We start from the raw sequence: 21,098 nt of genomic DNA on the forward strand, positions 1-21,098 counted from the left end.
AAATATCTCTTTCAGTGAAATTTATACATATAAGTATACATATTAGAAAAGAGAAAAAGTCTGTGATCAATAATCTAAGCTCCCATTCAAGAATCTAGAAAAAGAGCAAAATAAACCCAAAGCAAAAGGAAGGAAATAACAGACATGAGAGCAGAAATCAATGAATTTGAAAGGAATACTATGAACAGCTCTGTATATATAAAATTGACAACGTAGATGAAATCAACCAATTTCTTAAAAAACACAAGCTAACACAACTCACCCAATATGAAATAGATCATTTGAACAGCACTATTCAAGAAAATAGAACTATTAATGAAATTCACCACTTACCTATCAGAAGGGGTAAAATAAAAAGGATGCAGAGAAACCAGACCACTCATACAATGTGGGTGGGACTACAAAATAGAACAGCCACTTTGGAAAACAGTTTGATAGTTTCTTTTAAAACTAAACATGCAATCACAATCTAACCCAGCAATTGCACTTCTGGGTGTATATACCAGAGAAATTTTATATTCACACAAAAATCTGTACATTAATGTTTATAGCTGCTTTACCTGCAATAGCCAAAAGCTGGAAACCCAGGTGTACTTCAAGGGGTGAATAGGTAAACAAACTGGGTATATCCATTCATGGAATATTCAACAACGACAACAAAAGAACACATTATTGATACATGCAAAATCTGGATCAATCTCCAGAGAATTACGCTGAGTGAGAAAAGCCAAAAATACATATCTTCTGATTCCATTTGTAGAACATTCTTGAAATGATAAAATTACAGAAATGGAGAACAAATTGATGGCTGCCAGAGGTAATAGCCTGGGCTGGGGTGAGGAGAATGACAGGAAGGTGAATATGGTTATAAAAGGGCAACATAGGGCTTCCCTGGTGGTGCAGTGGTTGAGAGTCTGCCTGCCGTTGCAGGGGACACAGGTTTGTGCCCTGGTCCAGGAGGATCCCACGTGCCGCGGAAAGTCTAGGCCCTTGAGCCATGGCCGGTGAGCCTGTGCTCCGTAATGAGAGAGGCCACAACAGTGAGAGGCTCACGTACTGAAAAAAAAAAAAAAAAAAAAAAAAAAAAAGGGCAACATAGACATCCTTGTAGTGATGAAAATGGTCTGTATCAATACTAATATCCTGGTTGTGATACTGTACTATAGTTTTGCACGATGTTAACAGTAGGGGAAACTGGGTATATTAGTCAGGGTTCCCTGAAAAACAGAATCAATAGGATATATAGATATTAGATTACAGATACAGATATATAGACACAGACGTAGCAATAGACATAGACACAGACAAAGATATATAGATATATAAGAAGAGATTTATTATAGGAAGTGGTTCACACAGTTAGGGAAACTGAAAGTCCCATGATCTGCTGTCTGCAAGCTAGAGAACCAGGAAACCCAGTGGTGTAATTCAGTCCAAGTACTAAGGCCTGAGAACCAGGAAAGTCAGTAGGGTGAGTCCAAGTCCAACGGCCTGAGAAGGAGGGGGCCAGTGGTTTAAGCCTCAGTGTTAGTCCAAAGGCCCGAGAACCAGGAGCACCAAGGTCCAAGGGCAGGAGAAGATGGATGTCCCAGCTCAAGCAAAGTAAACAAATTCATCCTTCCTCTACCTTCTTGTTCTACTCAGGCTCTCAATGGATTGGATGATGCCCACCCGCATTGGTGAGGATGATCTTCTTTACTCAGTCAACTGATTCAAATGTTAATCTCTTCGGAAACATCCTCACAGATGCACCCAGAAATATTTTACCAGCTATCTGGCATCCCTTAGCCCAGTCAAGTTGATAAATAAAATTAACCACCACACTGGGTAAAAGGTACAAGGGATCTTTCTGTATTATTTCTTACAACTACATGCTAATTTATAATTACCTGAAAATAAAAGATTTAATTTTAAAATACCTTTCTATTTTAAGATACCATGGGCTACATTTAGTAATAGCTATTTGGGGGGTAGGGGGAGAAGAGAAATACTTTATTAAATTTAACCGATCATAAAACTGCATCTTGTTTTAGAAATGTAAAAATGTGGAAAAATTTACATCTTAGAAACTAGGAAATATATTAAGTGTGCATGTTTATTTGTATAATTATAAACATCAGACATAGGAAACCACATGAAAGTAAAGATACCAAAATAGTATCCTAAATAGTAGGATTTTAGGCATTCTCTCTCTTTTTGTTTTTAGCTTATCTGCATTTTCTCATTCTTCTGCAGTGAACACGTATTACTTGTGTAATTTTCAAAGCACAGCATATTTTTAAGACATTATTTAGATCAACCCTTAATCAATTGCTCAAAATCCTGCAACCAATCCCCAAATGATTAGTTATTTCAGTCTATTCACATCATAGAAATCAATATCTCCCAAAGCAGCCCAGACAACTGTAATTATTGGAAATGAGAGTTATTGAAAGCAAGCCTGTGCCTTCAGAGGGCTTAAGGACATAGATTTGGTCCCAGTACAGATCAATTAACTTGGCTTATTCATAGAGGAAAATCATAAATTTACACCACCCCCATGGTTCACAAGGGCCAGGCACTACTCAAACATTATCCACAAGAGACACAAACATGTGAAAGCAAACAGGCGATGCAAATCCATCTCTGCTAAGCATGCCTTCTCACACTGGGCAATTCCTCATTTCCTCAAATGGTCAGCAGGAAACATAAACAGATTTTAAAATAATTGTTACAATCAATAGCCAGATTGAAACTAAGGTGTAAAAAAGCAATCTCATTTGCAACCAAAACCCCAATTGCCCATTAAATATTTTAGTGTCAACCTTCTAAGAACTGTAAAGAAAACTACAAAACCTAATAACACATTGAAAGGAAATCAGACTATATGGAGAGCTATCCCTGCTCATGACTGGAAAGACTAAACAAATGATACAGTAACACTTCCTATTCACAGATTTAATGCAATGCTAATTAATGGGGCATAAAGAATTTTACAAAAGAACTTGACAAAATAATTATAAAATGCACCTGAAGAGAAGCACACAAAAAGGTTAGTGTTCTGGGAGGAGACAAGATAATGCTGCAGAACATCACTTTCCTGGATTTAAAAACATTGTGATATCGTACAGAAGCGATGATCAAAACTCTTGGGCAGTTCAATTCCCAACTGAAGGGGCTATTCTGAGTTAGCATGGTGAAGAGGTGAGGGAAGAGGCCAGCTCTCAAGACCAGTCAGAGGCAATAGGTGTCTTGGGAGGGCTTTTTTGTTTCTAGGACGCAGGGACCTCCTTCAAGGTAGTTCAATAAAAGAGGGCTTATTTTAAGGCTGCAACAAGGAATTTCACCATATCTAAGGATGGAAACAGAACAGCCAGACCTCACTGCACTAAAATTATGAACCAAGGCAACTCTCTCCATATCTCAAGAACCCTCCCTGATGCCCCCCTAGTACACACTAGGTCTGAGCACTAGTTGGGTGACACCTCACCCCACCTCCTGTCTGCCTTGCAGTCCCATCTCCCCAAAGCAGTGGCAGCCCTGGAGGATGTTCAAAACACCTCTTCAATTTTATTCTCCCAGTCTTATACGTAGTAGCTGCTTCCTGATATACAAATCTCTGGTTTTCCTAGCTTCCGCTTATTTGTGTTTACAGCTTTCCAACAGCTGTTTAATAAACTCCCTGAATTTAATCCCTTCTGTTTAACATGTCCACAGTGGTTTCTATTTTCCTGACTAGACCCCAATTGCTACATTGCCAATTCCAAGGCTGACCTTAGTTTGGTGTCTTTTGTTTTTTGCTTTTTTTTGAGCCAGTTGTGCAAATCACAAGCTGTTTCTCTTGTGAGCAGGTATCCACCTCTGGTCCAAAAAATCATGTCCAGGGCATGGCTATTTTCAGCAAATGGTCTGTCACCCCAAACTTTCTGGTGCAGCTGAGAATAGGACAACCCAGAAGCTGGTGGACCTGGGTGTGAGTGAGCAGTTTGGGGGTGGAGAGGACTGACAATTGAGGAAGGACTACGAAGAGATTTGAGCAGAGTTACCCAAACACACAAAGAGCAAAGTCTGAAATCAGAAATCCAGAAAGAAATCAGTGACAGGTAGTCACTGTGGGAAACCAACCCATGGGGTTGAAAGCCAAAGGTAGGTACAGGTACAGTTGCAGTCACAGGGAGTAGATTCCAGGAACAGGACTTAGACAGACTGGGACAAAAGTGGGCATTTCAGGAATGTCAGGGACAGATATGCAGAGATGTGCTTGCACAGAGGGCTGAACAGTGTTAAATATAGTCACATAAAGGGATTTGAGAGCAATCTCCATTTATCTGAGTTTGCCCCTAAGGTGACATATTCCCTAACCTGCGCCTTCTTCTTCTTTATATTTTCTTACGCGAGGCGGCCTCTGCGGTTGCAGAGCACAGGCTCCGGACGCGCAGGCTCAGCGGCCATGGCTCACAGGGCCTAGCCGCTCCGCGGCATGTGGGATCTTCCCGGACCGGGGCACGAACCCGTGTCCCCTGCATCGGCAGGCGGACTCTCAACCACTGCACCACCAGGGAAGCCCTCTTTATATTTTCTTAATAATTGCCTTTTATTTTACGATTAATATTTCTACTTCATTCTATCTGCAGAGTTTTTCCTTTTTTAAGCATTGAAGTGATATGTGTCCATTGTAATATAACATATATTAAAATTTATAGATAAATGACAAGAAAAACATAAAGTTCATCTGTAATTCAACCATCCAAGGTTAACCTTCCAGACCTCTTTTTATGCCTCTGTATTCATATACATATACTTATGTTCATATACACGTAGTTTAAAACCAAAATTACTTCACTTCTTAAGGGGATGTAAGAGGGAAGAATCTTATAATACTAGATTTTTTTTAAAGTAGATCTATTGACCAAATCAGAAATAAATTCAAACCTACACAATAAGTTCATACATGAAAAATTTGGTGAAATAAGCAACAAATAAATGAATCTCTGTTAAACAATATTGGATAAACTAGATATCATTTCAAAGAATCTGAATATATGACCATACTTTACACTTGATCCTAGCCAAAAGGCCAAGAAGCAATATATATGACCATACTTTATAGTATATGCCACAACAGATTTGGAGGTATTAAAAACAGAAATCTATTGTCATTTGAAGATAAAAATTTCAAAGATTTATCATAAAATATATAATACAATATAATAACATACCTTTCCTAACAGGAAACAACATATCAATTTTGGAATATTGAAGCACTTAAAGAAATCATTAATGTCAAGGTCAGTGGGTTTTATGCTATAAAACACAAAGCCAACTATTTAATTAAAAAGTGAATTCAAGATAAAAAGCAATGGAATGAGAAACCACTGAAAATAAATGTCAAATAAAGTTTGTTCTCTATAATATATAAGGGACTGATAAAAATATGAAAGATCAGTTCCCCTTTCTAGAGAGATAATAACAAAAAATGCAAAAAGTAAATAAACACTTTGGAAAATTCCTTGCCTCACTAATAATTAAGAAAAATGAATTTAAAACAATGATGAGGTAAAAATTCTCCCTACTATCAAATGTAAAGTGAGAAAAATCCAAAAAATTGGTAAATAGACACTCGAACATTGCTATAGTACTGCAAATTAGGAAAATCTTTCTAAAAAGCAACCTGGGAATAGAGCTTTTAATCCCACTTTGGGGAAGAAAAAAGAGATTTTTTTAAACTATTTTTTATATCTGTACTACTTATTATTGTGAAAAAACCAGATACAAGTCAAATGCCCCAAATAGAGAGATTAAGTCATCTTGGTAACATCAATACATTAATACGGTAGAATACTGAATTGCTTATGAAAATGATAAATCTATGAACAATGTGTGTTAATGGAAATGAAAAAAATAGAAAGTTAAATGGTATGAAAATAACTTCTTGACATGAATATGTAAACATTATATCTGTACAATAATATTTTTAAAAGAAAGTAAGCAGAATCTTGTAAATGGTGGATATTTTATGATAAAGGCATTCTTTGTGCTTTCTGTTGATCTGTTTAGAAACTTTTTGCTTGGATCAACTCCGAGTTTGGTTAAATACACATAAAACCACAATATATACAGTTTTCAATGAATTTTCCCAGATAATCAACTATGAAATTTGGCAGATGACATATCTCACAATTCTCTATCCTCCTCCAACCCATCCCCATTCTAGAACTCCTAGGAACAGCTGAAATTTAGAATGGAAATTCCTACCATTTCGTTATTGTAGTAGATTCTGTAGTACACTGCCTACCTAGATCTCCCCTCCAGGACTGAGGCACTCATTCCCCTACCTGCTTTGAGAGTTGGTTGACCGCTCTCAGATGAATGTCTCTCCAAGACTTGATCTCCCTCAACTGAAGAAAGCTGCCTTGCCCAAGGTCATGCTCCTTTCCTTGGGGGCAGCAACTCCTAATGACTGGCCAGTGATGGAGGGGAGGATAATACAGGCCAGACTTCCTTGCCTCAAGGATGGGCACCCTATGGGAGCCTTTGTTGCAACTGCATCACTGTTTACTCCTCCCTCTGTTCAACGTACCACCAAGAGAGATCAACACTGAGCCCTCAATATGGCACCATTCTTCCAGGAGACCATCCAGCAACTTGTTGGCAAGCTGATTATACTGGAAGGGGCAGCGATTAATTTTGACTGGAATAAACATATATTTGCGGTATGGGTTTGCCTTTCCTGCTCTTAGGTACTCAGCCAGCACAACTATCTGAGGGCATATGGAGTGTTTGATCCACCAACACGGAATCCTAAAATATTTTTATTGGACCCAGGAACCCAATTCAAACAGAGAAGGTGCAACATGACACATGATCAAGGGATCCAAACTTTCTATTTTATATCACACTACACAGAAGCTGTCAACTTGACAGAGTGATAAAATAGCCTTTTAAAAGTGCAACTGCGGTACTACTTTGGAGGTAATACCCTGCAAAGATGGAGTGACATCATCCAAGATGCAGCATATACCATAAATCAACAATTAATATATGTGACTGTGTTCTCAGTTGGTATAATACATGGTTCTGGAATCCAAGGGAAGGAAACAGGAGAGGCTCTGGGCTCTGCTTACCATCACTCACAGTGACCAATTGTGGTATGTACACTTCCTGTCCAAGCAACCCTGGACTCTGTGTTTAGAGGCCCTGGTGATTGAGTGGGTAATTCTTTGCCCAATTTTGATGGTAAATGGAGCAGCCTGAGAAGGGCATGGTAACCAGAGGCCCCCCAGGTAAGACACATACACAACGGCACCAAGGGTGAGGGAAATAAAAATGGATTGTAGAGCAGGGAGACAATGAGTATCAGTTGCAACCTTCAAAGCAGGAACAGTACCAGGGGCTGTAGTTTGTTCTACCAACCTTCCTCTTGTAGGTTTCCCCACAAAAACAGACCAACCAGAATCCTGGAGGAGCTGTTGCCAGAACTTATTATAGTGAAACTGAGTGTATCCATTGCAAATGGTTGGCTGTAATGGATGCTATGGTATGTCACTCAGATCCTCCTTTCTGAATTGAGGCAATCATTCCCTCAGCTGCTAGGAATATTGGCAGCTGATGGCTCTCAGACAGGTCTCTCCTCTGATATTGTCCTCAGCTGAAGAGAGTCACCTCGCCCAAGCTCATAGGCAGCCCACATCTAATGACTGGTCCCTGCCCAAGTATGAAGGCCCAGTCCTCTTTGATACAAGGCAGGACAGAGCTCCCCACAGGATTGGCGGGCAGACCTTTGTTGTGACCATTCTGCAAATCAACTCATCCTTCTATGCAATCCTACTTCCTTCACTTCTTTGCTGGTATTGAATCCCTGGGCACTCTCCAGAAAACTTCCTGCATGCAAATATCCATCTCAGAGTCGGTTTCTGGGGGACTAAATATGCAACAGTTAGTTGTTTGGTTGTTTGTTTTTTAACAGAAAAGACTATCTAACACACAAGGCTTTGTGTGATTATCATATAGACATTAAGAATCCCTGGGTGATCTATGTCTGGAAAGTAACATTTACCTCACCAGCAACACTGACACTATTTCCCCGCCTTTGGAGACTTTGTTTTCCTGGGGCTCATTGCATGTGCAGAATACTAGAAGCAATCAAGAAATCTTTTGGTTCCACTTCTGTCTAAAGGTCATTTCCTTTCTTCTTCAGCTCTCTGGTTGTGTCAGACTCTGAGCTTCTCTATCCCATCCTTCCAGGAAGCCACTGGTCCCATTAGCTGGCATTTGTCTCCCTCCACCCACAGTCAAATAAGTTCTAGATGATGCCATAGTTGTGGGAATCTCTACAGTGTCACCAGGAGGAGGGGAACTTAAGTTCCTCTGGCTGGCAGTCACCGACTTGTTTCTCTGTTTCTTTCCTTTGTCCCCATGGCTTTTCTCTCTTGATCAGAGAGTTAAGTCACTTACTTACTCCACGTTATCTTCAAGTCCCTCTGGCTACAGTGATTCAACACCTTTTATAGTAAATCTCCACATTACACTTTCCAATTTTATTATTATTATTGTATTATTATACTTTAAAAGTTCTGAATGACAAAGCTACAAATGAAAACTAAGACTTTTCCTTCCTTCCCTCCTTCCTTCCTTCCTTCCTTCCTTCCTCTCTCCCTCCTTTCAGTAAATTTCTTGGGTACCAACTGTGAGTCATCTCTTAAGTGAAGCTAGGCTTAACCTTATTTAAACTTATTAAATGTGATATTAGGGACACAACCATTCCTTCCTGAGATGGCCCTAGGGGCCAAACTTAGCAGTAGATTGCAGGTCTGTCTGAATCTTGCAGCACAGCCCACTGGGACAACAACCCAGAGCTCATGCCCTTGGATGGGAAGTATATTAACAGCATTCTCTTTGTGTAAGAAGACCTCCAAGTTTTGTAAAGGCCCACTATATTTAGTTTAGTAAAGTGAAATGTCCCTAACCAGTAGATTTCTATTAACCAGACAGTCCTCAAAGGCCAACTGGAGAGGGAGGCTGGAAATCATAACCCAGCCCCCTTCCAAGTGACTGCTTTAAGACATGAGGACCTCTTGTATACTTTTAAATCCAGAGCCACATAAAATTGGACCTTCTCCATCCTCACATTGCTGTTGACCTTAGTCCTGAAGTCTGGACACACTTCTCAACTTTTCTACAACCTCCAGGTTTCTGACCTTGCAATCATGCTTCATATGTAGCCTTGACTCTCCCTCAGGACAGAGCGTGGGGTCAGCAGAGGGAACTACTGCTCCTCTTCACCACATTATCTCAAAATACTGTCTTTTCAAATGGAGAAATGTATAGAAGGTAGCCAAAAATTGTGACTTTTGATATGCTTACTCCTCTGGTTACAGAATCTTTCTTGTTTTTTGTTCATCTTTGGCACCATTTCTTTTTGACTTCACACTTTTGTTTTGCTCATCAGTCAGGATTCAGGCTCCCTCATACTGGGACAAATCAAAGAAAGCTGAAAGAAGGAAGAAAAATTATACCATAGAACCCTGGAAATTTCTGAAATTAAAGGCACCAAGTGCCTCTGAAGATGAGAATATGGGGTCTGGGTGGAAAGAAAAGATTGCTTGAAAGTCTTTATAACTATCAGTTAGATCCCCAGATTCATCCCCAAAGCACAGCCAAGCGACTACCTAGAAGAAGCCAGGTGGTTTATTCTCTTGAGAGGCTGGGTCAAAGGCTCTCGGCTTGGTGCACTAGATGTAGTAAAAGATGGGGGATTAAATATAAGTCTCTGTAAGGAATGATGAGCTCCCCTTACTCCCACCCTCCACCCTTTTTCCCCTGATACTTTCCCAGAAGGCTAGAAGCCAGGTTCATAAACTCTCCTGCAAAAGGATTTCTTTGACTAACTGACTAGCCAGCCTAAGAGAAAGTAACTACAAATAATGCCATTTGGAGGTCCTTCCCACTGTCCCACCCCCAAATGTGACACTACTGTGAAGGCCAACAGTCCAGTACGCTCTCCCATCCACAGAGGGGGCATTTAAGTGCTTCACTCTTAAATACGAATAGACAGCCATTTATGAAAAATCAAAAATGTAAATACAAACAAAAAGAGTTCAGAGGGACATGATGATGTGGGAGATAAAAGAAAGCATCAAGCACTAAAATGAATGCTCTTGGAGAAGTCAGAGAAAATGCTGCATCCATGAAATAAGAACAGGATGCCATTTAAAAACAAAGCAAAACAAAAACAGGGACAGGAGGGAAAGGACAATCAGGGAACCAGAAAGAGCTTTAGAAAATAAAAATATGATAGCAGATTTTAAAATTCAATAGAAGAGTTAGAAGACAAAGAAAATTTCCCAGAAAAAATAGAAAGATAAGAAGAAAATTAAATCAGTTCAAGGGATCCAACAACTGAACCAAGGGTTCTAGAGTGAGCAGAGAAAATGGAGGGGAAGGAATTACTAAAATAAAAATATACATGATAATGTCTCAAAACTGAAGGAAATGTGTTTTCAGATTGAAAAGGTCCATGGTGTTGAGGTTCATTTTGCACAGTGGATGAGAAAAGACCCTAATCTAAGGTGCATCATCATGAAATTTCAGAATGTTAGGAAGAAAAGGAAGATCTCAAAACCCTCCAGAGAGGAGGAAAAAAATCCTCAAGCCCCACAGGAGGTACCTAGTGTTAAAATTCTCAATAGCAATATGGAAAGCGAGAAGACAAAGACGCAAAGTTTTTAAAATTCTGAGGGAAAATTATTTTCAACCTAGAATTCTATACCCAGACTATCATTTAATGTGCTGCTAAAATAAAGGCATTTCAAACATGCCAGTCCTAAAAATAATTTATCTTTCATGAACTTTTTCTTAGGAAGCTATTGCAGGATGAGTTCCACCAAACCAAGTGAGCAAACCAAGAGGAAAATATGAGTTCTAGGAAACAGGAGACCAAACAAAAGAGAGATGTAGAAGGAATTCCCAAAATGATGAAAAGGGGAAGTTGCAGGATGACGGCTGGGCAGCTGGCCTAGAGAGCAACCAGTCCAGACCAGAGCTGGACATTGAAAAGCTCCAGGATGACATCCAGAAGAGATGTCTGTGAGAAAACAAACAAAACTGATAGAGTGAGAGATTTATAATTCTGTCAGAGGGCTTGGGCAGAAATTAGTAATTGCTCTATGGAAACAGAAGTTTAAAAAAGACAATTATTAACCTAAGGGAAAATAAAATGATTATATAAGATACAAAGTGAACAGCAAGCAGCTCACCTGTGAACAATATTTCCATAAGCATAATAATGTAAACACTGAAAATGGGTCAAATCAAAATTGTGATATAATTACAATGGGACAATAGTTATAGGTGAAGGGTGTGTGTTGTAGAGGGTACTATAAGAAAACAAAATTCTACCCTCCATAATAGGGAAGCAGGAGATAATACCTAAACTGAAAAAGTATTATCTCCTGATTTCCTATTATGGAGGGTAGAAAAAGTCAAGGGGAAAAAACTACAAATAAGCACCAGAAGAAACAGCTAAAAGATGTGACTATAGTTGGCTCCATAGAGTGGAAATCAGAGGTGGGGAGGAGTGAGCAAAAGGACTGTCATTTTGTTTTGTTGCTTTTGGTAAAAGCCTTGTGTTTGACTTCTTATACTATGTGCTCATATATCTGATTTTTAAAAAGACTAAAGCAAAAAGAAGTGAGTTAGGGAGGAAATAAGGGAGAAGAGAAAATTAGGGTAGAAAAAAATAAGATGAAGTCAGAAGTAATATTAGATCCATTACACACCATTGCTAAAGATAGGCTAAAAATTGGGTTCTGAGCTTTTTAGCAGCCAACACAAAGTGGAAATATAATCATTTATACAGTTTCACAATGTCCAAGAGATAAAAACAAACTACTTAGTCAGGAGAAATTTATCTATTCCTGGTACTGAGATCTGAGAGACAGTTTTCCCATCTGTTCTCCTAAAGAGGACACCATGTGACGTAGTGAACCACATCCTCATCAACTTGCCTAACGCAGATGCAATAAGTTTATAGAGCTCTCTCTTATCATATCTCTCAACATGGTTCTATGGCAAAATGCCAATGCAAAGTTCAGTAAAAGCAACTCTGCAAGAAGATAAAAATCTCTTCACTTCAGAGAGACAATAAAGCATAGTGCCTAGTGTGTGGGCCTGGCTTCCAAATCTGTTCTTAAAATAGTTACTCAACTACTCTGCATTCAGTTTTCTCATCTATAAAATGGGCCTAAATATGATCATCTCCTAGGATTCTGTGAGGATTAAATAAGTGTATGCATGTGAAGTACTTAAAGCAATGCCTGGCATATATAAGCACTCAAAAAAAAAGATAGCTATTATTCAGAGAGGTTTTTTTTTTTTTTTTAATGGAACTTATATGTTAAGACCACAGTAAACAAAGCAGTGTGGTATTGGTGAAGAGATAGATAGATAGATCAATGGAGATGTACAGGGAACTAGATCCACACAAGCGTGGCCAACTGATCTTCGACAAAGCTGCAAAATAATTCAGTGGAGGAAAAAAGTCTTTTCAACAAATGGTACTAGGGCAATTGGATGTCCACAGGCAAAAAATGAACTTTAACTGAAACCTCACACCTTTTACAAAAATAGCTCAAAATGGATCATAGATTTAAATGTAAAATGTCAAACTATACAACTTTTAGATGAAAACAAAGGAGAAGATCTTTGGGATTTAGGACTAGGTGAAGAGCTCTTAGATGTGACACTCAAAGCATAATCCATAAGAGAAAATTTGATACTTTGGACTCATCAAACTTTAAAAGCTTCTGTCCTGCAAAACATCCTCATACGAGAATGAAAAAAAAGACACAAATTGGGAGAGTGTTCGCAAAACCAAAAAGTACTACAAAAAGTATTGCAAACCAAACATCTGCAAAGGACCATAATGAACTCTCAAAAATCAGCAGTAAAAAAACAAACAATCCAATTCGAAAATGGGCAAAAGACATGAAGAGACATTTCTGTAAAGATGATATACAGATGGCAAATAGAAATATGTTCAACATTATTAGCCATTATGGAAATGTAAATTAAAACCACAATTGGACATCATTATACATCTATAAGAATGGCTAAAATAAAAATAGTGACAAAACCAAATGTTGAGAGAGCAGTTGGTTCTATTATGTATTGCTGGTAGCAACATTAAATGGTACAGCTACTCTGCAAAATAGTTTGGCAATTTCTTAAAAAACTAAACATACACTTACCACATGACCCAGTAATCACACCCCTAGGCATTTATCCAGAAAAATGAAAATTTAAGTCCACACAAAAACATATACAGGAATGTTTATTGTAGTTTTATTTGTAATAGGCTAAAATTGGAAACAACCCAAATATCCTTCAATGGGTGAATAGTTAAGCTATAATATGTCCATATCATGGAAAATTACTCAGCAATAAAAAGAAACTATTGAGACATGCAACAACTTGGATGGATCTCAAAAGAATTATGCTGAGTGAAAAGAAGCCAATCTCAAAAGGTTGCATACCGTATGATTCCATTTCCATAACATTCTCAAAATGATAAAATTACAGAGATGGAGGGCAGCTTAGTGGTTCTAGGGATTTGGGTTGGGGGGATGGGAGGAGCATAAAGGGTGACAATAAAGGGGTAGGATGAGGGATCTTTGTGGTGATAGAATAATTCTATATCTTCATTGTGATTGCAGTTACATTAATCTACACATATGATGAAATTGCATAGAACTATACACACACATACACAAACACACACTCTCTCTATCACACACACACACACACACACACACACACACACACACGGGCATGTAGAACTGGTGAACTCTGAATCTGAATAAAGTCTATTGATTGTACCCAGGTCAATTTCCTAGATTTGATATTATACTATAGTTATGTAAGATGTTACCACTGAGGGAAACTGGGTGAAGGGTACACTAGACTTCGCTGTACTATGTTTGCAATTTCCTCTGAATTTATAATTATTTCAAAATAAAGTTTAAAAAAATAGATACTGTGAAAATATTAGGGAAATCCTACTTCAAAATCTTTCTAATTTAGGGATTAAAGTTACCTTTTTTCAGCAAAATCTTTCTTTATAGATTGTATAAAATGATAATTTAAACAGCTGAAGAGTTGGTAGAAATTGTAGAAATTCATCTGAGTATAGGGCTTCTTTCAAAAAATAGTGAAGGCAAGGAGCCAGGTGTGTGTGTGTGTGTGTGCGTGTGTGTGTGTGTGTGTGTGTGTAGAAAGAGAGGTGCTGAAGGCAAGGAGCACATTTCCAAATGTCCTTACAGAATGGCACATACTTCATAGACCAGTGTCTGGTCTTCAGCTTTTTAGTTCAAAAACCTGATTTTCTTGCCGACTGAGCATGGATTCTCATTAACTGAGCTCATAAGATTGATATGCCATACATGACAATCTGAGCCACATGCAGATATACAAGAAAAGCCAAGTTTCTTTCTGTTCTTTAAATAACTTACTTTGAACTCCAAACCCACATCCTACAACCTGGAGGAATATCAGCCTAACCAATTCTTTGCAAAGGCATCACTGGTCTGATTACTGCCCAGATACCAATTTTCATAGTCTGAAGGGTACTCCTAGGAATAGTGACTGCAAGCTTTTTATGATGCTTGAGATTCAGAGAGTCTTTAGGGCCTAGGATCCAGCCTCCCAGGCACTCCATATAATTTTGTCTTCTGTCTTACATCTTCTCAGGCTCTGATATATCCCCCTCCCCAACCTCTGGGAAACTCCTAGAGAAGCTTCTTACTTCCCTAAGATCCCTTCTCCCCCTGTCCTCCAGATACCCAGCATCAAATGATCAATCAGCTTTGTTTTTGCAGAAGGTGGGAAAATCCACTAACTTGAAGCTGCTTCTACTTTGGGTCTTACCAAAATCCCTATGGTAAAGAATTATAAAGGCTTATTACCTTCAAAATGTGGGGGGAAATATAGGGAGAACAGAATAAAATTAATACTTCAACAAATCATTCTACTAAAACTACATCGTACCAGAAAAGCCACTTTATTAATTTGCAGTGAGCAATGAATGTCACAACAGGTCACATCCACGTGGCTAGCCATTTCTCCCCTCTTTAAAGTAGACATTCAAGATTCTAATTAGACTGTTTTTGGGTGAGCCTGGAAGAAGAACTAGAGGTATTAGAATAATTCAACATTTAAAGGGGACAGCCTGTCTTAGCCTGATGTATCAATCCCACAACAGGGATACTCAAGTCATGCTAAGGGACCTGGAAACACTGGAAGTTCGTTGACTATAATCCCCTGGATCCATGTTCACTTTGAGAATGTTCTTGCCAGTGGAGTTGCAATAGTCAGAGGCATTTGGCTGGGACTTTGTCTCCCAGGAGTGCACTTGGATGAACACCACCAACATTTGTCCTAAAGACTGTCCTTTTTCTATGCTTCCACAACCTCTTCCATTAAATAACAGCCCAGTCCTTCTGGCCTATGATGCATGTCTCTTCTGGATGATTTTGCATAGATCTGTTCCAATATATTGCATAGGGACTTCAAACTGAATTCTCAAAGAGCCATATAATTTCTTTGTTCTTGGGTTAGCCTTCCTATACCCACCACATCCTGATACTGGTATATATAAAACTAATTATATTAGAAGATCTTCAATGTGGGATTCTAAATATCAGACGCATCTAAACAAAAGTATTATCTTAAATAATGTAAAAGTAATTATACATCTAAAATGACATCATTGCAGTGCCTGACTCAGCATGGCGGCCACGCACATCCAGTCTGCTTGCAAGGGCAGTGGAGTGCCGGGGGAAGTCATGGCCTTGGGAATGTCCTCTGATGAAAAAGAACCTGCAAGCTTATCAAATAATTTTCGTGTGGAACATTGGTGTGTTGAAAAGCAGTTCTGTGTGCTTTTCCCCCTTGGTGTGGATCAGCAGTGCTGAGGCAGCAGGCATGATACAGAAGTGTGAGCAGAGACCGTTGGGAATCCCCAAACTCCAGGGAAACTAAAGGTGACAGCAAGCCTAGTGAAGAGGACAGGAGTTGGGGGCCTGTGGCGGTGGCAGCAGGAAGGCGCCCGAAGGCAGCAGCGTCCCATCTGCAGTGGCGGCAGCCCAGCAGGTGCCCCTCATCTCCCTAATCCTGGCTCCAGCTGGGTGGTCAGGGGAGCTGCAAGGTCTTCTGGGCAAACAGAGCCCACAGTCCTGAGCTGTTCTTCACTGTATTTGGGTCATCTCCCCCCATCCAAGGGGAGAAATCTAGATGAGGTTTAAGAATTAGGGCTTTAAGAACATGGATCTCATAGTTGAAACCTTGGAACACGTGTTTTCAGCGCAAGGTGTTAAAGTGGATTTAACACCCTCCTTTTCAGGGAGGGTGTCTCCATGTGGGCGGAACTAGAGAATAAATGGATATTGAATACACTGAAAAAAAAAATGACATCATTGCAACCATTGAAGAATAGTTAATTGTTTCATACAGGATGAATGATGATGGGTGAAATCTGCTGGATGCAGATGATCCAATAATAATGGATCACTGAAGTCAGATTTTTAAGGTTGAATGTACACTGTTAAGTATAGCGTGGACTCACTGTAAAAGATCCTGAGTATTTATGTTTGTGTGGGTAATAATACCTTTCTGGATTATTGTATGTGTGCTATGTTGAGATATCTAATCCTCAGACATATCATAATCTAGTATAGGACAGGCAAGTCCATGGAATTTTCTCCCACTCTTTGCAGAGAAATAATGAATGTCTTAGTGAAAGTATCATACTCTGAATTTGCAAAGTGCTTAAAAGCAATCTTTTTGGTAATTCCTCACCTATATATCTATGTGTACATCAAGAATTATTATCCTTTTTTTATTTTAAAGGAGAATAAGAAAATATAATTCATAATAATAGTAATAATAATAATAGATTTCACAGTCATTTTTCCTATAAAAAGTTTAACAAGTTACATCACCCATGGCAGCAAGAATAAAACTCAGACTGAGCCTGCTCCCTCAAACTCTGTTTAGTTACTTTGTATTCTCTAGTATCCTCTGCTTGTCTTGTTTCTCTTTTCAATAATTTTTTTCTTTTCTAGTTTTCTTAAAATGGCACAATCGTTACTAATAAGATCTTCCCAATCTTAATTCATTATGTCCAGTAAAGCCAGAGAAAACACTAGCCAAGTAGCCTCATGAATGATTTTGTAATAGCTTTCTCTATCAAGATAAATGGATAGGGACTTCCCTGGTGGCGCAGTGATTAAGAATCTGCCTGCCAATGCAGGGGACAAGGGTTTGAGCCCTGGTCCGGGAAGATCCCACATGCCGCAGAGCAACTAAGCCCGTGCACCACAACTACTGAGCCTGTGCTCTGAAGTCCGCGAGCCACAACTACTGAGACCGGGTGCCACAACTACTGAAGCCCGCGTGCCTACAGCCCATGCTCCACAACAAGAGAAGCCACCGCAATGTGAAGCCCACACACCGCAACGAAGAGTAGCCCCCGCTCGCCCCAACTAGAGAAAGCCCGCGCACAGCAACGAAGACCCAATGCAGCCATAAATAAATTTATTTTTTTTTAAAAAGATAAATGGATATGCTATAGCATCTTAGGACTTCTGAAGTAATTCCAGTATAATTTTAGGATTCCAAAGCAGTATATGAGAAAACAAAGGTTTTTAAAGTTCATGTCAACTGGTTTGGGAGTAAAACTCAGCATAATGTTTCTATGAAGTTGTGCTGTTTTATTTTTATTTGATTCCTTGACTATGAAGCACATGAATGTTTATGAAATACATGAATATATTTACTTTGAGATTTGCTTTCCTCCAGCTCATGCATAACAACCCTTTTTTTATTTATGTAAACTTGAAATAATAATAATAAGCTAGTTGTGTTCAGTTCTGTCCTTTGAGATGAACAGATGTAGTCATAGCCCCAGAGGGCAGTCATATGGGGTCCACTGCCTCTCAGCATGATAACAAGTAAAGACTGTGCTCAGAATCTGTTCAGATGACCATTTCACCCAAGACACATTTTTGCTAAGGACAGAACACCAGGCATTAGAGGACCATGAGGCTTAGAATTAACGTTTTGTTTTGCTAAGACAAAAAAAAAAAAAAAAAGACCCAGTCCCATGTCACCTACTGACTCCAACCTACTGCAATTGGAGCAACAGGACAGAACCTGTTCTTGTCCTCATGGCCAGACCTCCAGCCTTGCACACACTCTGTGAAACTCATTTGGCAAGAAGGATCCAAGGGCGCAGGAGAGTGTGCCCTTGGATCCTGTTGCCTACGTGTTGTATGAGGTGGCAAGAACATCTCTTTTGGTTTGGTTTTCACTGCCGGAAATTATAAAATCAGATTACTGCACATAATGGGGCTTATTCTAAGAGGCTAGAGTGAGATTTAGAAGCCTTTCAGTCCACTTATCAAAATGCTTACAGTTCCCATTTCATTGTGGATGAAACAATAATAAATAATGAGCAAAGGAAGTTAATCCCCATCCGAAGGATTTTATTCAGTTAAACAACAAAAGTTGTGCAGATCCCAGGCAATGAATTTCATATTAAAATTCACAGCAACCCATAGGCACATTTCATTAAAAGCCATAGACATTGTAATGCATCTTTTTCACTACTGATTCTGTCATGAGTCTAATTGAAAAACAGTAATCACGAACATCAGGGTTGGGTTTTTTTTAAATCAGTATTTTTCTTTTAGCAACACAGCAGATCTAGGACTGACAGGGACCTATCACATAATGTTGTCTACATAGTAGTACCAAAGCATTTTTCTATACCAAAATTTAGCATTGTTTAGCAAGTATCTTCTTTTTTTAAACATTTTTAAAATTTATTTTTTGGCTGTGTTGGGTCTTCGTTGCAGTGCGCGGGCTTCTCACTGCGGTGGCTTCTCTTGTTGCAGAGCATGGGCTCTAGACACGTGGGCTTCAGTGTTGTAGCACACGGGCTTCAGTAGCTATGGCTGGCAGGCTCTAGAGCACAGGCTCAGTAGTTGTGGAGCACAGGCTTAGTTGCTCCGCGGCATGCGGGCTCTTCCTAGACCAGGGATCAAACCCATGTCCCCTGCATTGGCAAGTGGATTCTTAACCACTGCGCCACCAGGGCAGTCCTATAGCAAGTATCTTCTAAAGAAATCTTTTTATTTGATCTTTTAACCAATATAGGCTGGGTGTGAGGGAAAGTAAAGTTATTACACAGTCTTATACTTAGTATTTTTATACTTTGCTTGACATTTGACTATTTTTAACATATTTGTGGCTTATAATAGGAATTTAATTATGTTTTTGGTTACATATGTCATATATGCCTATCAATATGATATGGGTGTATCTATGTGATATACATACCCTGTGGTGTGGTGGTAAGTCAGCCCTTCAAATAAGTCCTGATTTATTGCCTTTGTGAATTTCCTTGCTGTAAATACTCCTACGGTGGCCAATTTCAAGCTACCAATATGATGATAATGAATGTGGAGTTTGGAAGAGGTGTGAACATTTGGCTCCAGCACACCACTGTATCTATATATGTGTGTGTGTGTATATACATATAGATAATGTGTACACACACACACCTGTGTGTATAGGTATGTATACACCACACAAACACATATACATCTACACACACAACTGAGAGGGCTATGGAGTAGTGAGGAAGACTGAAACCAGTGCAATCCCACTTCTACCACTCACTAGTTATTTGAACTTGGACGAATCACTTAACTCTTCTGTGTCTGTTTTCTCTTTTGCATAAAGAACATAATAATCGTACAATTAGGGAACCACTGACTGAAACCACCCGCCTTGGCCAGGCACGATAATAACTGCTTGCATGAGTTGTCTCACAACAGGAGTTCCCGATAAGGAACACGGTGCTGCCAACAAAAACTAACCAGGATGATTTGGGAGGGGCCAAAAGTAGGGAGGAGATGCCAGCCCACAATATATCCTGCCAACCTTTTTGAAACACTCACACTGGAAACCATCTTGACTGAGGAAGGGCCTTGAACTGGAGCAAATATGGGCATGGGCAAGATTGGCCAGAGACAACCCAGAAAACTAACCCCATTACCATAAAACCTGAGATTGTGAGCCCTATGGCAGAGCAGTTCTCCCGGGTTCCCTCACCCTGCTGCTCTCTGACTGCCAGGGTGCCCCTTCCCAATAAAGTCTTTTGCTTTGTCAGCACGTGTGTCTCCTCAGACAATTCATTTCCAAGTGTTAGACAAGAGCCCACTCTTGGGCCCTGGAACGGGTCCCCCTTCTGGGAAGAGTACCACTTAATAGACATGTTGTAAAGGTTAAATAATTTAACATATGTCAAGTGTTAACAACAGTAACACTTAAGAGCTATATATCAGCTATGATAATTGTTGTTGCTATTAACATTATTATCTATAAATAACCATGTGTATATATAGTAATTTGCCAGGATCTTGTCCACCAAAAGCAGCTGATGCTCCACCTTCCTCTCCTCTACTCCCCAACCTCTGCCCCATCTCTCCCCTCCTTCCATTTGCAGGTTCAGGTTAGCCTTGTAGGGACTAAGTTCTTTCCCAGTCAGAATCAGCAAATCTTTAGACCTGAGGCAGGAGCTGTTCTGTTACCAAGTCTCAAGTTGTCTGTCTTACCTACTTGTCCCTCTCTATCAGTGCCTGGACAGCTCCCCTTACTGGAGCATTACCCTGGATACTTAGCTACCTACCTTCAATCCCCAGTTTTTGAGTTCAGCAGTTGCCTCTCTTCTATTGGCTCTGACCAGTGGCTTGCCTGATCCTTGCTCTGAATGAGAACCTGGATCTCTGGTCCTTGACTGCTGGGTTCTAATCTCATGACTTTGCTATGGTTTGGAATCCTGACTGATGATCTTCTTCTGGACCGTCCCCAATTCCTATCCATTTTGCACTTACAATTCACCCGATCTGGGATGTCTATAACTATGATGGCCATTCAACCTGGGTTTTCCAGATAGTGTCAATTTTAGATATTTTGTCCTTTAGACATTAGTGTTTTGGTATATAAAGTATATTTCCCAGAGAATTTTTGATGCCAGAAAGAACTATAAAATCCCATAG

At 39.5% G+C, this 21,098-nt stretch overlaps 1 protein-coding gene across 1 annotated transcript in view; it reads left to right on the top strand.

Moving 5' to 3' along the window:
- Positions 1-21,098, top strand: part of PSMA1 (proteasome 20S subunit alpha 1) — a 119,755-nt gene that overhangs the window by 68,634 nt on the left and 30,023 nt on the right. The window lies entirely within an intron of this gene.

This window comes from Kogia breviceps, chromosome 7 (genome assembly GCF_026419965.1).
Source record: "Kogia breviceps isolate mKogBre1 chromosome 7, mKogBre1 haplotype 1, whole genome shotgun sequence".
Lineage (NCBI taxonomy): Eukaryota > Metazoa > Chordata > Mammalia > Artiodactyla > Physeteridae > Kogia > Kogia breviceps.